Source organism: Chlamydotis macqueenii, chromosome 1 (assembly GCF_036417535.1).
Source record: "Chlamydotis macqueenii isolate bChlMac1 chromosome 1, bChlMac1.mat, whole genome shotgun sequence".
In the NCBI taxonomy this organism is placed as follows: Eukaryota; Metazoa; Chordata; class Aves; order Otidiformes; family Otididae; genus Chlamydotis; species Chlamydotis macqueenii.
In genome coordinates this window covers 84915155-84927808 of record NC_141556.1, presented here as the reverse complement: position 1 = coordinate 84927808, position 12654 = coordinate 84915155, and the positions used below count along the sequence as shown (strand labels likewise).

Sequence of the window (12654 nt, the reverse complement as noted above, 5' to 3'; positions counted from 1 at the left end):
TTGATCTTAGGACCAAAGAATTTGTGTTGGAGCAGGCCTGAGGAGATGATATAGTTCCACTCCTGCTCTACTTTATATAGAGTCAGCTATGACATCACAACAGGACTTTATCCACTTTGGTCTTGAAAAACCTATGAGGACAGACATTGCACAACACATATGGGCACCCTGTTCCAATATCTGACTGTCCTCATAGCAGAAAAGGTTTTCATCATATCTGGTGTGAACTTCTTGTTTCAACTTATATTTGTTTTCTCAGTCCAATCACCATGTACCAAGGTGAACAGCCTAGCTCTGTCTTCTTGATAGCCTTCTCTTAAGTACTGGAAGGTTACTATAGGTCCTATCAAAGTCTTCTCCAGGCTGAAAAAGCCCAGTTCCCTCAGTATTATGATCCTCATAGTGTACCAAAGTCCCAAGTGCACTGAAAGGCCTTTAAGGGCCTTGATTAGCCTCACCTGGTACCTCCCCCTCCGCTCTCTGCCCATGGGCCCAGGGGCTCCACTTTAGCTCTGCCTTTGGTCTTTGGTCCCTGTACAAGCTATATTGTAGGTGTGCCTGTCTCCAGTCATGTCTGTGTATGGTCATGACTGTGTTGATCCACACCCTGACCCATGGGATTCCTCACTTGATCTCCGACATGCCACATCAGTATGGAACTGCTCAGTGATAACTGGGTTGTGTCTGAGATTAATTACCATCACTAGGTCTGATCCTGATCTGATTCATGTCTCAATTTGATCTTGGACCTTCCTTATCACCACAAACCTGCCTGGCTATCTAGACCCTTGCTTGGCACTGCCTGCCTGACTTAGTACCACGGGATGGGGCACTAGCCAGTGGGACATCTGCCTTGCCAGCTGGGTTACCACACTCAGCTCCCTACCCTTTACCGAGGGCCAGCTGTTTCATGACACATGCTTTGGCCTCCAATAGTCTTACTGGCCCTCCACTGGACTAGCTCCAGTTTATCCACACCTTTCTTGTCTCTGAGGGCAGAACACCAGATGCAGTATTCTAGACTCTGTCTAAAAAAAAAAAATGCTAAATACAGGAGATAATCACTTCCCTTGGTATACTGGCTGCAGTCTTATTAATATAGGCCTGCATATTGCTGGCCACCTTTGCTTCCAGGGCACTGCTGGCTCAAGCCCAGCTTCTTTAAAACATTCTCGTCTCTTTTTATGCACCAATAAATTTAGTGACATTCTTGCAATGTAGAAGACTAACGGGGCATCAGTCACTTGCAAATAACACAATACACGACAAAAGTGAAAAACTGAGATGGGTTTTCAATTGTTAAACCCAGGGGTAACAGGAATGTTAACATACTGCTTCTAAAACAAGCCTTCTGACCAAGGTCCATATCAGCTCTCACAGGGTAACACTAAGACAAAGTCTTGGATTCTCTAGTGCAAACATTCTAGTTTCATATGTGCCACAAATGTGAAAGTAAATCTGCCAACCAGTGTTGTTTTGCTATTTTATTTTGCACTGTTCCCATGTTTCACTTTCTTATTGCAATGTTTTAGTTTGTGTATTGAGGAGGTAGGGGTTAAACATTAAAAATACACAGTTGTGTTGGAAATATCCTCATGGACAGGCTGAGGTTTGGCATGCTTAGAAAGAAAATAACTTAAAATAGCAAGGAAAGCAAAGACTGTGGGATATGTATCTCTGACGGCTATTCTCTGTTAATATAACCACAATAACAAAGATAACACTGACATTCCCAGTTAACCCTCTACCCTCCTCAAGGGAGATGAACAGGATCATTCTAACTTCAGAGCTTTGTTGGAATAATGTAAATGATGCTGCATTAGTTATATCCCAACCTCAAGATCTTCTCATGCAGCTTTATTCATGAGAATTAGTTTTAAAGAAAGTGTAGGTGCCTGAAACCAGATCTGCCCTGAGTTCTACAGCACCGTTACAGAAAATACCTTGTCTGTAAGATCTGCAATTTGAACAGCACAGGTCTGAAAATATGAAAAGGAAGGATGCAGAGTTAAACACTACATTCGCTCCATCAGTTTTCATTCCTGGAGCTCAGAAAAAATGCAAAATGGAAGCCAACGGCATAGAACTACAAGGACTGGTTTTTTTCCTTGGTGTTATCAACCTCGTGCACATCACATTAATAATCTATCTTTTGATATTTTTTAAATTACTGAGTGCTAACTATGGCCTCATAGTCTATGCTGATATAACTCATATGAATTCATTTCTTCAATGGCTATTATCCTTTGCTATGCCCTGGCTAGAACGAACTTCATCTATCAACTTAACAAACAAACCATTAAAACTACCTGTGGCATCTGTTACTAAGAACTTTGCTATAGTAGTATATTAACTTTTGGCATCCATAGGTAAAGTTTAGGTCCACCTAGGTGCAATAGCACAAACAAGCTGTGTAATTTGACTTTCATGCTTGTTCCAGACAATATCCAACTTTTTCCCAGTCATATCCCAGATGACTTACCCTAAAGTCTTAAAACACATTCAGTGCAGATAGGAAGGAAATTCAGGTTTCCCCATTCTTAGCCCTGTCCTTCAAACCACAAAACCATGCAGAGTAAAACCACAGGGAAAAAAAAAAAAAAAAAAAAAAAAAAAAAAGGAGTTGATAAAAGGACTAAGCAAAGAAATGCAGCTTCATCGACCCTTGTAATCTACTTTCTCCTCTAACATTGCATACCCATACCACAGGTCCTCCTTGCTGCCCATCTGAAATCTCCAGAGCTGAAAGCCTTTTTGAGAGAGGTAGAGCTCACAGAGCTCCCACCTCCCGTCAGGAGCACGGTGACAGGCCGATATCCAAGATTCAATAAAAGCTTCCAAAAGCTCGAACAGGAAAAGGCAAAGTTGGAGTCAAGTTTTACACAAAAAGGCAGGAACCGCCGGCACCAGCTCTGAGGGCGGCTGTCAGCCCATTGGCTGGCTCCTCCACTGCCTCCTGGCCCGCAGCCTTGCCACTCGGGCTTCCCTCCCGGAGTCCCACGCGTGCTGTGCCCGCTGAGGGGGCTTCTCCGCTTCCCACCCATCCAAGGCTCGGTGCCCTCACGCCCGGCTGCAGCCTCGGGGGAGGGTACAAGGAAAGGAGAAAGGAAGCCCCCCGCCCGCAAGCTGCGCCGTTGCAGGCGTGTTTTCCCAGGCGGCTGGGAGAAACCCCTGGCCGCAGCCATCTGCTCCCCTGACGGATGGGCAACGCCAGCTCTCCGGTGGAGAGCAGGACCGCGTACGCAGATGCCGCCGAGCTCGTCACACCTCTCCGAACCAACTTTCCTGTTTCCGCAAAAATTATACAGACGGGCCGGGGGGGGGGACACTACTGTTATCACCACATAGCCCTTAGCCCCCCCAGCCTCCCGCTCCCCCAGCCCGCCCACCAGGACGCCGCCGTTCCCCAGCGCCGCCGGCTGGCGGCCCCCTGGCCCCTCCCCCCCTCCCCGCCATCTCCCATGGCCAGGAAGCACCCCCAAGTTTCCACCGCCCCCACCAGCCCCCGTGGGGCCGGGTCTCACCCGCGCGTCCGTTCGCCGGGCCGGATGGGGCCGAGTGGTAGGGGAGCTACGAAGGCACGACAGGACACGGCTCCAGCTACTGCCAGCGGAAACGGGAGGAGGGGCTCGGACTGGCGCTACCGAGCGGGAAGGAGCTGAGAGTGTTGCCCAGGGGAGGCTCTGGCCCCACAAAGGAGGGCCGGAGCTCTGCCGGCCCAGTTCCCCAGTGCGCCTCAGGCCGCCAGGAGTCGGCCCGGCTGAGCCCGGAGGAGGAAGCCGCCGCTAAACCGCACCAGATCCCCTTTCTGAGAGCTCTGCCTGGAGCCTGCTTGTCCGGGGCCCGCCCCACTCCCGGCGCCGCCCACGCACGCCACAGCAGCCCCCCGGAACACCCGCGGGTAGTCCCCGGGGCCATCCAGCGCCTGCAGCTTCCCGGTGCTGGAGAGGCCTGCGCCCGGGCTGGGGGCAGTTACCCCCTGCCCCTCTCGGCTGCCTCCTCTGCCCCGCGGGGCCTGTAGTCGAACGTCTCCTCTGGCTTCACGAAGGCAGGGGCAGTGACCACGTCAAGCTGTGAGGCGACAGGCCGGGACAAACGTAACCCGCTGGCGCCTGGGCCACTGCTGCAAATGGTAAACCCGTGGCTAAGCAGTTCGTTGGGCCCAAGCCCATGGCTGCCAATGTATTACTGTGGCTCCTAGCACAGAGGGTAGGCTTGTCTGAGCACTCCTCAGAGTTCTCTGCTCTGGCAGCAGGAGACTGCAGTCTGCACAGCTCGTTTTCTGTGATGCTGTGTGGGAGAAGGCCGCGAGGGAGATCCTCTGAGATGCTCCACCTGCCTTCCCTTGGGTGTCAGTGGAAGCACAACAAAAAGTTAATGGAGCCAACTTCAAACACTGTCTCCAGCAGAGCTGGACTCTGGAGACTTAAGACTCTTAAGACTCTATGGAGTCTTAACACAGCTGAGTGAGGTTCTGGTGCAACTGCTAAGGCAAGTGTTGTGTGAGGGGGAAGTGGGCTAGAATTGAGGCAGAGATAGTTACAGAGATAGACCAGTGCAGTTATGGACATGGGCCAGCTGGGGGGATCTGTATTTTACAGTGTGTGAAGAGCAACTCAAGGTTCTTCTGTAAATATTTCTGCAGAAGGAAGATCTGTTTCACATTCCTGGGTCCCTTGTGTATTCTCATTTCCTTCTCTCGCGCTGCTGTTGTTGTCGCACTTCTCAATTCAAGGGCATGTTCACATCAAATATTATTTTCTCATACCTCCCATTCTGTGCTATGTGGATTTTTATAAACTGCTCAGTTCAACAGACTCTAAGCATCCTGGTGATAGTGCTGCCAACAACACAACAGTCACCTGCTGCGTGTTTGTTCCTCTTTCCCCTTGCAGAAAAGCATGTGCAGCAGCATTCTGTTCTTCATTTATTTATGCACAAAAGTACACAAATGTTGCTATGTGTTTACCATAAAGCAAGCAATGAAGGAAATCTGTCTTGCAATGCAGCAAGAGATAAAGAGATCTGTGGAGAGAATTTCATTTGGTTCTTTGTTTCAAGGCTCCAAAAAATGTCCAGCTCCTGGATGCTCTAGCTCGAATGCACTAACTCCCATTGTACCTGAGGACTGAAGGATCTTCATTCCAGAATTGTTGTCAATCTTTAAATAACTCAGGCTCATGCTTTGGAGATAAAGAACCACTTCCTCAAAGGTGAGCAGTGCAGGAAGCCACTAGACAATGAGGACAAGTCTGACAGTTTTGGTGGTGGTGTTATTGTTGGTTGGTTGGTTTTTTTTAACAGAGACAGCATGATGTTGTGTTCTTTACTTGTTGGCAGAAGCAGAAGCAGCATTATACACGTGTATACGGGATTTCTGTAGTTCAAGTCAAAAGGAAAGATGAATAGATGAAACCAAGTCATCGTGTGGAGTCTACCTTGGAAAGAAAGTAAAAAATGGTTGGAAAGAACGTTAAAATTTATGGGAGCTTTGTGTGAACTTGACAATCACTTAGGGAAGAACTTGAGGTTCAGTCTGAAACTGGGGACTGCAGTGGCTGACTCTGCAGATGCACTTTCTACCAAGGAGAGTGCACTAGGCTGCAGATCTCTTCTCCATATACTAGTGAGCTTAGGAAAGTAACCTCATTAGACTTTTGTTTCAGCTTCAACCAGTTACCTTCCACATGTGACCAAGTCTAACATGAGGGCACCCTGATGTTGCCCATACAATGAGGAACAGAAAGAGTTGCACCTCATCGGCAGTATACTTGAATCTGCAGCAAACAGCTTTGAGTACCTGTGTTTGAGGCATGTAGAAATGGACACACAGCTTTCCAGTGTAGTTCACTGGGTATACCCCCTCTGCTGTAACAGACAGACTGCTTTGGGTCCCAGCCACCCATTTCACGTGAAATAATAGCATGTTAGCAGTACTGAGTCCTGTGGGGAAATTGGAGAGGCTGAAAATGAAAGTCAGTGCTTCTCTTTTTGGTAGAAAGAGATCATGCATCTAGACTCTCTAGGTTTGCTATATTCAGGTTCCTCCCATCGTTATTGCTATATTGCCCATTTGAAGGAGGTGAGGGGGTGCTTTTCTTTAGTGATGCACTGCTTATTTTCCTCAGAATGAGCACCAGTACTTTGTGGCTCATTGTCCTGGTTTTGGCAGGGATGGAGTTAATTTTCCTCTCAGTAGCCAGTATGTTTTGGATTTCATGTGTGAAGAAGGTTGATAAACACTCTGATGATATGAGTTGTTGTTAATGAGATTAAGAACACTGTCCAGCTTTCCAAGTCTTGCTAATGTGCAGATGCAGGAAGCTGGGAGAAAGACAGACAAAATAATTGACACAAAGTGGCCAAAGAGAGTATTCCATGCCATAAATGTCATGCTCAGTGTATAAGTGGGGGTTGCCCGTGGGGGTTTCCCTTGGGGGGAGCCTCTATTTTCTCCATTTTTCCATCTTGTCTCTCTCTCTTGCTTGCTGGCATCATTCCCTCTACCTTGCTAGCTCGCTTTCACTGCTTTGCTTGCTGCTTGGTTTCATTTTCGTGATCGCTGCTCAGGATAGGCTGTATCAGTCATTGGGTGGTGAGAAATTGTGCATTGTTCATTTTGTATATTTTAATATCTTTATATTCTGTTATTATTGTAGTTTTCCTTTGCTATTCTAATAAACTGTCTTCATCTCAACCTATGAGTTTTCCTTTCTTCCCAATTCTCTTGCCCCATCCCACTGAGGAGGGGGAGTATGAGCAGGAAACTGTGTGGTAGTTAGGGCTAAACCACCACACTCATTTAAGAGGGCAAAAATGGTGTGGATCACAGATCTGGAGTCTTGACTAGCTCCTGAATCAACATGTTAAATTACTGAAAAAACAGGCAAAGCAATGCTAGCAGTGTAATAGATCTGGAATCCAAGAGGATTGTCCAAGAAGCAGACCTTTGCAAGGTGTGGGATACACCATTATGAGAGGGGAAGCTGCTCTTGTGGCCTTTAATGCACTAATAGGCGTCAGGTGCCCTGACTAGCTTTACCTGGGGTTTCCATCTGTGCACCCACTGCTCATTAGCCCAGGAGCTTTATCCAGCTCAGATCTGGGCACTCCAGTCATTGCCTGAACTATGTTGTGGGTCTGTGTCTAGTCCTGGATTGACTTCAGCCCTGAACCATTACATGGCCTTTGTCTGACAGCAACAGGACTGTCAGTGAAACCTTTTGCAACCCTTGCTCTAGTCACTTGCTTAGATGCTATGGGACTATATCCCAGTCTGGGAGGTTACTGACAGAGCTGTGGTCGACCTAAGCTTCTGGCTAGCTTTCCCTTGTAGAGTAGCCCTGCTCTTGGTGTTCCATTACAAGCATGCCAGTTGTCTGCTGCTTTGCTACTTCGTTGTGATGTCGACTGTGCTTGTACGATTGATGAAGCAGCATCACTCCCTGGCAGCTTCTTGGAGGCTCAGTACATGTTCTCTCTGCCTCTGCTAGAGCTTTAGAGCAAGTTTTCTCACCTGTCTGAATCAGTTGTTATTCTCTCACTAAGGTTCTTCAACACCTTCACCTGGTCTAAGATGTCAAAGAACCAAGGAAAAATGAGCTGGATTGTTGGGGATGACGAGTATCAGAAGCCATGGGAATGAGAAACAAGGGACTTTCCAAGAGAAGGAAAACAAGATAAAGGACATCTGGTGGTGGCTGGGTGATCGGAGGGTGTATAAGCACATAAGCTTAGCATGCAGCGGGGGTCTGTGACTATGTTCCCACACAAATGGTGCCCAAACAGGGACTTGTTAGAAGTAGTGAAGATTAAAAGATTGTGATTCCGGTGGTAACGTCCGGCCAATTGGCAGGAAGCCTGCGCAGCGAATTCGTTACCTCGAGGAACGGAGGTAAGCGGGCGGGAACGAGTGGGAGCATGGCTCCAAAGAGAAACCTAGCTGAACTGGGGAAGTCTGCACAGTATCCGTTACCTCAACTAAGGGAGGTAACGTGTCCAGGAATGACGAGAAGCACTGCTTCAAAGGAACATAAATCAATTTTAACGATTCTAACAAAAATGTTAGAGGAATGGAACTGTGCTATTAATAACACACCTGGTTTAGGTGTCCGCTCACATATCAGATGCTAACACCTCTAATATATATACGGTGGGCACCTGGTACAGTATAAGTGTTGAACTATGGGACTATGCAACGCGAGGTGACCCTGCTGCTCAAAGGTTATTACTGATGTGGCATATAATGTTTGAAGGTAATGCGAAAGGAGATGTTCTCGCTAATGCAGCCCTCATTCCAAACACACTCATGCAAGCTAAGCTGTCCCATGAATTTTGTCATCAAAACACTATAGCCCTTCAACAACAATTTAAGCTGACACGGGAACAAGCTTGGGCAATTGTGTGTTCCTGTAGCAGTTGCCAAAACACAATTATGCTATCTTTATATGGGGTTAATCTGTGCAGTTTGTGCTCTCAAGAATTATGGCAATCTCATGTCTCATCATTTGGCCGATACAAATATGTACATGTAACTATTGATACCCGTTCTAGCTTATTGTTTGCCTCTGCTCATCCAGGAGAACGTGCTAAAGATGTTTGCCGATATTGGACGTCAGCATTTGCTTTCATGGGGGTTCCCACGTGTATAAAAACTGATAATGGGGTCAGCGTATGCTTCTCGCACAGTCCAAACCTTCCTTGCTCTTTGGGGCATCGAGCATGTTACTAGTATCCCACATAACCCCACTGGACAGGCCATCATTGAACGTGCCCATGGTACACTTAAAAATATGTTGTTAAAACAAGAAGGGGAAATGGAAGGGAAATCTGCAAATGAAAAGTTAGCGAAAGCAATGTATGTATGTGCTCAATTTTCTAAATCGTTGGAGTGACAATTCTTCAGCAATACAGAAACATTTTGGATCATCTACTGTACATGAGGCCATCCCAGGGCAAGCTCCAGTGATGGTTAAGAATCTGGAAACAGGTAATTGGGAAGGACTATTCCCTCTTACAACATAGGGAAAAGGATATGCTTGTGTCTCTACAGGAGCAGTAAACAAGTGGATCCTTGCACAATGGGTACGACCAGCGCTCCAAGCTGCCTTGCGTTCATCGGACTGTTAACAAGCTGTATGGTAGCTCCACGGACATCAGTCATGGAAAGAAGAAATGTGTGGGTAACTGGCTAATGCCACAGGACAGGATACCACTTGTCTGTCTGTATCATCTGCAGATAACCCTTTCAGAACACGCTTGGTCGACCTGCCAGATAATGGTAGGGCAGCAACTCTGTGTAAAACAACAGCAGCCACAAACGCTGAGTGCTGAACCACAAGAGACAGAACATTTGGGATCAGTAAAGATGGACTTCTGTCTACTTTTTAACTATTCAGGAGCTAATGTTACTAGATGAGTAATGATTGTAAATGCTTTAAGACCTGTCCTGGTTACCCAGGACATGGAGAAGGCTGAGGTTGTCAATTACTTTTTTGCCTCAGTCTTCACCGACAAGAGTTCCTGTCCCACCGCCCAAGCTGTAGAAGGTGCAAGCAGGGACTGCAAGAATGAAGAACTGCCCATTGTACTCGAAGAGCAGGTTCGGGATCATCTGAGGAACCTGAAGGTGCACAAGTCCATGGGTCCTGATGAGATCCATCCTCGGGTCCTGAGGGAACTGGCAGATGAAGTTGCCAAGCCACTGGCCATCATATTTGAGAAGTCGTGGCGGTCTGGTGAGGTCCCCGATGACTGGAAGAGGGGGAACATAACCCCCATTTTTAAAAAGGGGAATAAGGAAGACCCAGGTAACTACAGGCCGGTCAGCCTCACCTCTGTGCCTGGCAAGGTCATGGAGCAGATTCTCCTGGAAACCATGCTAAGGCACATGGAGAGCAAGGAGGTGGTTGGTGACAGCCAACATGGCTTCACTAAGGGCAGATCGTGCTTGACCAATTTGGTGGCCTTGTATGACGGGGTGACGGCATCGGTGGACAAGGGACGAGCAACTGACATCATCTACCTGGACTTGTGCAAAGCTTTTGACACTGTCCCGCACAACATCCTTCTCTCTAAACTAGAGAGACATGGGTTTGATGGACGGACCACTCGGTGGATAAGGAGTTGGCAGGATGGCCGCACTCAGAGAGTGGTGGTCAACGGCTCAGTGTCCATGTGGAGACCAGTCACGTGTGGCGTCCCTCAGGGGTCCATGTTGGGCCTGGCCCTGTTCTACATCTTTGTCGGCGATATGGACAGTGGGATAGAGTGCACCCTCAGCAAGTTCGCCGACGACACCAAGTTGTGTGGTGCCGTCAACATGCTGGCAGGGAGGGATGCCATCCAGAGGGACCTTGACAGGCTGGAGATGTGGGCCCGTGCCAACCTCATGAAGTTCAACCAGGCCAAGTGCAAGGTCCTGCACCTGGGTCACGGCAATCCCAGGCACAAATACAGGCTGTGCGGGGAATGGATTGAGAGCAGCCCTGAGGAGAAGGACTTGGGAGTGCTGGTGGATGAGAAGCTTAACATGAGCAGGCAATGCGCCCTTGCGGCCCAGGCCAACCGCATCCTGGGCTGCATCAAGAGAAGCGTGGCCAGCAGGTCGAGGGAGGTGATTCTCCCCCTCTACTCTGCCCTGGTGAGACCCCACCTGGAGTACTGTGTCCAGTTCTGGAGCCCCCAACACAAGAAGGACATGGACCAGTTGGAGAAGGTCCAGAGGAGGGCCACGAAGATGATAAAAGGGCTGGAGCACCTCTTATGAGGACAGGCTGAGAGAGTTGGGGCTGTTCAGCCTGGAGAAGAGGAGGCTTCGGGGAGACCTGATAGTGGTCTTTCAGTACCTCAAGGGGGCCTACAAGAAAGATGGGGAAAGGCTGTTTACTAGGGCCTGTTGCGATAGGACGAGAGGTAATGGTTTTAAAATAGAGGGGGGTAGATTTAGATTAGAAATTAGGAAAAAAATTTTTACAATGCGAGTTATAGAACACTGGAACAGGTTGCCCAGAAAGGTGGTAGAGGCCCCATCTCTGGAAACGTTCAAGGCCAGGCTGGATGAGGCTCTGAGCAACCTGACCTAGTCAGGGATGTCCCTGCTCCTTGCAGGGGGGTTGGACTACATGATCTTTGAAGGTCCCTTCCAACCCTAACCATTCTATGATTCTATGATTCTATACATCGCAATGATACAGCATGGTGTAATCATGCGAGCGCTAACATCAAAATCCAGCACTACTCCAGTGGGCCTCCCTGAGGAGGAGGAGACCATATGTGGGCAGGGATACCCTCCCATATAAAAGGGGGCCCCTGCACCATGGGAACCTTGGAGATGTTTATACTCAATAATACAGTGATTTTACAGCATAAAAGACCTAAATGAAGTAGACATAGCTTTGAATCTGACTGCCAAGACAATACAGAGTCTTGGAACCTAAGTGAAATTATTGCCACTTCAATCTTTGCACCTGGTGTGGCAAGTGCCCAGGCGTTAACTATGCTAAATAAATTGGGCTGTTGGCTTGCTAAGCAAACAAACGCAACTGCATTGGCACTGTTTCAATGCTGCTAACTGATGTAGATACGATATGCTACGCTACTTTACAAAACAGAACTGCTGTTAGCCTGCAGAGCGCATTTGACAGACCTTGTTGCATGCCCTGGCCATGCGTGCAGCAACGTCTGGTCAGTACTCTTCTACTGAATCTGCTGAGGGAATAAACAGAGGTGGCTCGGAGCAGAGAGAAGGGACCCAGAGCACACTCTATGAACAACAGGGGATGCCCTGAAGGTGCTGCGCCTGCTTCCTTTCTCTGCTCTGACCCGGCTGATAATCATCCTCCTGCTCAGCAGTGTCTCTGACGTAGTCGGGTTGGTAACAGAATAGAACAGGAATAGATTTTTATTATTAGCACAAAATCATGGTTGCCAGGATTTTATGGGCTTTGCTGCATGAATCTATCTGATTATTCGGAATCTATTCACAAAAGTATTCAAAACTTGCAAAAAGGAGTACAGAAACTGTAACAAAGTGATGGTTTTGATATATTCAGAAATCTTTTTGGTGGATTGATAGAAAAGCTTATTACAAATAGCTGTAGGATGCTTATTCATTCTTTAATATATGTATTTTGATCTGTATTCTGTGTGTGTGTTGAAATGTGTGCAACTTTAATAGATAAAGCGTTGAAACAAGCCTCTTCTCATAAACAAAGAAGGGGGAGATGTGGTATTTCACTGAGCCAGTACGGTGTCAGTGAAAGCACACCGACCTTGGGAGAGGGATACAATCATGCTTGTTGGAAAAAAGCCATGGAATGAGAAGGGAAGCTTTAAGATACAAGACATTGTTAGCAGAATTTATGGCTTGTTTCAGCAGAGGCTTACAAAAAACTAGTCACTGGCTTTGTAGATAAGAAGGTTGCTGGAGTTGTTATGCCTGTAATAGTAGAAGAATGCTGTAGTAGAAAATTACTAGAAAGGAGTGAAACTTAGTTTTGCTTAGCCATCATGAATATGTATAATGTGTGATCAGTAATTTTATTGGCTAAGCTTGTGTGTGGCATAACTGTTGATTGGACAAGAAGGAATAAGGATGTATTATGTTGTTGTTGACCATGGCATGTGTCTCCCTTGTATTTTACAATGTCTACA

The 12654-nt window shown here is 47.4% G+C and overlaps 1 protein-coding gene across 1 annotated transcript in view; it reads right to left on the bottom strand.

The window, feature by feature from the left end:
- Positions 1-3819, bottom strand: part of TSPAN9 (tetraspanin 9) — a 209514-nt gene extending 205695 nt beyond the window's left edge. Inside the window, exon 1 of the mRNA XM_086759279.1 lies at positions 3525-3819. The gene's annotated coding sequence lies outside the window, so the exon portion shown is untranslated. The remainder of the gene's footprint in view (positions 1-3524) is intronic.
- Positions 3820-12654: the final 8835 nt, after the last annotated feature.